The sequence below is a fragment of the Portunus trituberculatus genome, chromosome 35 (assembly GCF_017591435.1).
Source record: "Portunus trituberculatus isolate SZX2019 chromosome 35, ASM1759143v1, whole genome shotgun sequence".
In the NCBI taxonomy this organism is placed as follows: Eukaryota; Metazoa; Arthropoda; class Malacostraca; order Decapoda; family Portunidae; genus Portunus; species Portunus trituberculatus.
In genome coordinates this window covers 9,367,254-9,373,892 of record NC_059289.1, presented here as the reverse complement: position 1 = coordinate 9,373,892, position 6,639 = coordinate 9,367,254, and the positions used below count along the sequence as shown (strand labels likewise).

The window sequence follows — 6,639 nt, the reverse complement described above, 5'->3', positions numbered from 1 at the left end:
CTGTCTCCAAAGCTGATCTCTTTTCTCAAACCTAAAAACTCCACCTTGGATGATTCTGGGCCAATGAGGCACGAGTGATAGTTTCTCCTTGTATTAAGTTATGGCATCTCAGTGAGGCTTTCTTTTCACTCTTTTTGTTGCCCTTCGCTAGTGCCCCTTTTGTCATATAGAAAACATCATTCAAGCTCTTACCACTGTCTCCTATTCTCCCTCCTCCTGAGAGTCATACCACTAATTTTGGCGCAGGTGGGCGGTGTGGTGATGCCAGTTCGGGTGGTGGGTGGTGGCGTGGCAAGGGGCACTGTCTCCGTCGGGATGAGGTAGAGGCACGAGCTGCACTGCTCACACCCACTCTGGAGCAAGGCTTCCCGTCGTCCTCCACCCCAACTAGTGCCACTGTTACCTGGAGATTGGTGAGTACTGTTTGATAGATTGATAGATGAATGGATAAGCAGATAAAAAGATAGACAAATAAACCCGCCTGCTGATCATGTCAGAGTCCTGCACCTGCCCACCAGATCCACCGGTCCAAGCACATCGAGGGGATCTATGTGCTGGGGTGTGAACGAGGCAGTGGCTTCATCCATCCTCGGATACAACAACAGCTCCAGACCCACGACATTTCCCTCCTGCACCATCCACACTCCCACCACAGCCACAACCACGAGCCCGGCCCCACCACCCACACCCTGGAGCAAAGGGAGTCGTCCACTTCAGAGCATGCGGAGTGGCCTGACAGTGGAGGAGGGCCCCACACCTCACTGGCAGAGGAGAACGTTGAGCACATCCTCTTAGGTGAGGAGTGGCTGCAGGGGAAGCAAGTGTACCAGGATTGCTCACTTAACACTCCTATGCTCTCTGCAACGTCCATCATTTCTTTTCATAATACAGGAATCCCAATCAAGTTTCTTTTCTCTCTTTACTTTAGATATTCAATAGGAACTACTATTATGCAAATCCTTGCTAATGTTACACTGCTGACACTTGACCTCTGTTTCATTTGTGCAGAAAATGAGTCTGGGAGAAGCACTACATCCTCCAACACCACTGTTGGGGAGGAGGGAGGTGATGACTTCCCACTGCCACCCACCTGTTCCAACCTGAGAGTGATGGGCCACACCCTTGTCCTGGCCAGGTCCTCCTTCCAGGTGGTGGGGCTCCATCCTTCACTTCCTACTGGTTCCTGCTCCTGCCTCACTACAAGGGTGTGCTGGGTGTGCCTTCCAACATGCAGTCTTTACAACACCACAGGATGGTGAGCTTTTGGGCACATGGCCTCACCTGTGTTAGGGCTGGCACCTCAGTAGAGGATGCTTTTTTTCTTTTGGGTTTTGTTTTTTGTTCCCCTTGGCCAGCATCCCACATATATATAAAAGTTTTCAAGTGAACAAAGGTATGGTGTTAAGAGAAAGAAAATACTTGCCTTGTCTGTTAACTGAAATATATTCAAGGTTGCTTGCTTGTTTGATTAGAGTACTTAATGGTTGTAAATTAATAGCTCCTCTAATCAAGGAAATTCTTTAGAGACATTATCATTAGAATTTCTTCAGTATAATGAGAGATGCATCACTTAGCTCTGTTCCTGGTGTTGGCAGTGCCTGCAGGGTGGCCAGTGCTCTCAAGGTGGTGGGCCGCCAGAGTGGGGCAGGACACATATGCCCTCACCCTTCACTGGCGACCACTGCCCCCACACCTTGCCCACGGCATCATCAACAGGTATCAGGTGAGTGCTGGAATGTTCACCTCCACACACTTGTATAATTCACACACACACACACACACACACACACACACACACACACACACACACACACACACGGTTTTGATAAAGTACCACATCAGAGATTACTATGGAAAATTAAAAACATAGCTGGCTTACAGGGAAAATTACATTAAGCCCCCGCACTTGGCAAATTAATTAGTCTGGCGAAACTACCTCCAAATGCGAATTTCGCCAAGCACGAGTTCTTTATACCATATAAATTACCTAAAAAAAATGCCTCAATCAGTCTTTGGTCATTGCCAAAATCCCTCTTTTGACCCCTAAAATACCTTTTTTCGAGCTGAAATAAAATCTTTTGCCTTCACATAATAGAACACATGTGCAAAACAGACCAATAAACAATAAATAAAGCTAATAAGACATGATATAAAAGTTGTAACTCCCGTTTTTCCACCCGTTTCTCTCGCTCACTTTCATCCTTGCCGCCACCACCATTGTCCTTACCCCCACCGGTACCACCTGTTTCGCTGGTAGAGGCCTTGTTGGAGGTAAATTGCCAGAATTAGTTCCCATGCTAGCAGAACAGAGGACAGGACAAACAAAATGGCTGAAGGGCTCTCACTTTGCGTTCTGATAAGTTTAGAGAGGTCTGACGTCACCGGGGAGCCGCGTGGTTCGCCGTGCGGCCGCCAGGGGACCGCCAAGTTTTAATTCAAATCGCCAAGCGTGCACTCGGTGGTCTGTGGCCACCCTACCGCCAAAAGTGAATTTCACTAAGCTGAGATTCGCCAAGTGTGGGGGTTTTCTGTATATATTGGACTGAATAACAAACTTCTTAAAAGACAGAAAAATGAGAACGGTGATAAAGGGTGAAGAATCAAAATGGTGTAGAGTTATTAGTGGAGTTCCACAGGAAACAGTTCTGGCCCCAGTAATGTTCATTCATAGTTTTTTTTTCTTTTTACGTAGGGAAGAGGGCCAGCCAAGGGCAAAAAAAGGAAGTTAAAAAAGGCCCACTTGAGTGCTGGCTCTCTAAAAAGTGCAAAAAGTGCCAAAACCGTCAGCCAGAATTAGGGGAGCAAATGCCTCGATACCTCCCTCTTGAAAGAAGACAAGTTGTACGAATTCGGAAATACAGATGCAGGGAGGGAGTTCCAGAGTTTACCAGTGAAAGGGATGAATGACTGAGAGTACTGGTTAACTCTTGCATTAGAGAGTTGGATAGAATAGGGATGAGAGGAAGAAGAAAGCCTTGTGCAGCGAGGCCACAGGAGAAGGGGAGGCATGCAGTTAGCAAGATCAGTAGAACAGTTACCATGAAAATAGCGATAAAAGATAGAAAGGGATGCAACATTTCGGCGGTGAGAAAGAGACTGAAGACAGTTAGTGAGAAGAGGGGGAGTTGATGAGACGAAAAGCTTTCGATTCCACCCTATCAAGCAAAGCTGTGTGACTGGAACCCCCCCAAACATGCGAAGAGTACTCCATACAGGGACGGATAAGGCCCTTATACAGAGTAAGCAGTTGGAGGGGCGAGAAAAACTGTCGGAGACGCCTCAGAACACCTAACTTCATAGAAGCTGTTTTAGCAAGAGATGAGATGTGAAGTTTCCAGTTAAGATTATGAGCAAAGGACAGACCGAGGATATTCATTGTGGAAGAGGGAGACAGTTGAGTGTCATTGAAGAAGAGGGGATAGTTGTCTGAAAGGTTATGTCGAGTTGATAGATGGAAGAATTGAGTTTTTTGAGGCATAGAAAACTACTATATTTTCTCTGCCCCAATCGGAATACTTAGAAAGATCGGAAGTCAGGCGTTCCGTGGCGTCCCCGCGTGATCTGTTGACTTCCTGAAGGGTTGGACGTCTCTGAAAGAACGTGGAAAGATGTAGGGTGGTATCATCAGCGTAGGAGTGGATAGGGCAAGAAGTTTGGTTAAGAAGATCATTAATGAGTAATAGAAAGAGAGTGAGTGACAGGACAGAACCCTGAGGAACACCACTATTAATAGGTTTAGGAGAAGAACAGTAGCCGTCTACCACAGCAGTAATAAAGCGGTCGGAAAAGAAACTTGAGATAAAGTTGCAGAGAGAAGGATAGAAATCAAAGCTTTATGCCAGACTGTCAAAAGCTTTTGATGTGTCTAACGTGTATCATGATGTGGTAGAGGAGGTGGAGGCTGTGGCGTAGTGGATGAGGTGGTGAGCACAGAATCGGGCAGACATCCACGCATAGATTCGAATCCCACCATATATCACTTTGAAGCTATGCCATTTGTCGAGTGGTTTAAAGTTACCTACATGTCACCGTGATACTCAGGTTCGAGGTGGTCACACCAAAGATGTGCTTGGGTGGTGATATGGGCCCTAATATGGGTACCACTACGAATAAAATTGCCTGCGCCACTAATGGGTGGAAGTAGAACAGCGCTTCCCACATATACTCTTCAAGTATGCCTACAGGTGCTATAGGCCATAACATAAAAAAAAAAAATAAATAATAATAAGACCGTATGTAGAAGAGACTTTAAGAAATGTATAGTTTTCCAAACAGAAGCATAGCAACATGGAACAACTTGGATAAAACAATGGTTCAAGCAAGAAATATTCCTGACTTTAAGGCTAAACTGGACAGATATGGAGACAGGATAGCTCGAGCATGGCTCTTTTCCTGTAAAACACAACTAGGTAAACACACACACACACACACACACACACACACACACACACACACACACACACACACACACACACACACACACACACACACACACACACACACACACACACGGCCCGGTAGCTCAGTGGTTAGAGCGCTGGCTTCACAAGCCAGAGGACCGGGGTTCGATTCCCCGGCCGGGTGGAGATATTTGGGTATGTCTCCTTTGACGTGTAGCCCTGTTCACATAGCAGTGAGTAGGTACGGGATGTAAATCGAGGAGTTGTGACCTTGTTGTCCCGGTGTGTGGTGTGTGCCTGGTCTCAGGCCTATCCGAAGATCGGAAACAATGAGCTCTGAGCTCGTTCCGTAGGGTAACGTCTGGCTGTCTCGTCAGAGACTGCAGCAGATCAAAAGGTGAATTACACGCGCGGAGCCGTCGAGCAGGACGCACGCATCTGAGCAGCTCGCTGAGATTACTTCAAAAGGAGTTAGACCACAGGCCTAGATGTATGTATAGGGGGAGAGGGGGCCATAGGTTCTCCTATCTCCAAAGGAAATAAGTGTTAGACCACATATAGATAATTAATGAACAACGAGAGAGAGAGATGGAACCAAGTAGCGCTGCCAGGCGCACGACAGAACCAAAACATACGGCGAGTGGGAACCAACGCATTATAGAAACCCCTATAGGTTTAAGAAAACTGACTGATGATAGTATGGATAAGGATTTCGCGGGTTTCCGGGATGAACGAAGTAATATGAGAAGACTTGTTTATGTAGAAAGGGAATTAAGAAACATGAAGGAGGTGATAACCAGTCTTATGGATAAACAAGACCGACTGCTTGCAGAAAACACAGCCCTGAAACCAAGAGTAACTGAATGTGAAATAAACCAAGAATTGAAAGAGGAGATTGTAGAAATAAGGAAGCAAAATGACGTTCTTAAAACAACATGTCAAAATTATGAAAGTTCTCTAAAGAACTTGCAGGATAAAGTGCAGCACGGGATTACAGACAGGGTAGAAGGTGGTCTAGGTGATAACAAGTTGAAAGAATTAAGAAATGAATGGAAACAAGAGCAAGAAGAGGAAAAGTCAAATTTTCAGAAGTGGTAAGGAGGCAAATTCAGGAGAACACCAAAGTCGCTATAATAGAGGCTATCAAGGAGAAGGAAGATTTAGTGCGAGATGCAGTGGACAAGAAAAAGCTTTGTGATTTATAGGATGAGTAAAAGAAAAATCCAAATAAATTCACAAGAGAACATGAAGAAAGGAAATGGCCAAAACAGTTATCAAACGAGTACAAGAACAGCACACAAGAATTTGAGCAGGAGGTAGAGGAAGTGATTAGACTAGGAAGGTACAGTGAAAGAGGAAAGAGACCAATGAAGGTGAAAATGAGATCTCAAGTGGCCGTAGAAAAAATATGGCTAGAAAAGGAAGCTGGCCGATGATATCAATCACAAGGAAATATGGATGAAAAGAGATATGAACATAGAGGAAAGGGAAAAGGAGAAATTGCTAAGTGAAGCTAAGGAAAAAACGAGAAAAGGACAGAAATAGAGAAGAATTTTTACTGGAGGGTTCTGGATATGAGACTAAAGAAGTGGTATCTAAGAAAAAGAGGAGGTCGTGGAGGAAGTAATAAATTAAGAGTGACTTATACTAACATAGATGGTTTGTTATCAAGTACGTAATTGAAAGAGGAGGCAGGAGAAGAGAAGAGGAAAACTTTCTTTACTTTATCCTTCCTATAATCTTCCTTTGTCACTCACTCCTTTCTCCTTCCTTTGCTCTTTGTTTTTCTGTCCTTCTTTATTTTTGTATTTTTCTTCCATTTTCTCTTTATTTATCTTCCTTCCTTATTTCACTACTTCCAATTTTCCTTCCTCCCCTCCTCATTGCTTTTCTTTTCCTTCTTCCTTAATTACTTCCTTCCTTCGTTCTTCCTTCCTTCTCTCTTTCTTCCCTTTCTTTCTAAGACAGTACATTAATTTCTTCATTGTTTTCATCTTTCCTTACTTCGTTTTCTGTACATTTCTTCCTTCCTTCTTTACTTCCTTCCATTCTTCTCTCCTCCTTTGCCTTTTACAGCGGAAGCATCGACCTTTCCTCCTTTCCTCCTACATTGTCTCCATTTGTCTCCTCCTCTACTTCATTCGTCATCTTTATACACTCTTACGTTTCTCCTCCTTTTCTTCCATTAAAACACTTCTCTCTCTCTCTCTCTCTCTCTCTCTCTCTCTCTCTCTCTCTC

At 44.6% G+C, this 6,639-nt stretch overlaps 1 long non-coding RNA gene across 2 annotated transcripts; it reads left to right on the top strand.

Moving 5' to 3' along the window:
• The first annotated feature begins 296 nt into the window (after positions 1-296).
• LOC123513129 lies at positions 297-1,159 on the top strand. 2 transcript variants are annotated; one of them, XR_006677264.1, is made up of 3 exons: positions 297-413; positions 519-795; positions 1,009-1,159. It is a non-coding gene; the product is annotated as an uncharacterized LOC123513129 (long non-coding RNA). The 2 variants fall into 2 exon arrangements; XR_006677265.1 differs by having other exon boundaries at positions 376-413; positions 498-795.
• Positions 1,160-6,639: the final 5,480 nt, after the last annotated feature.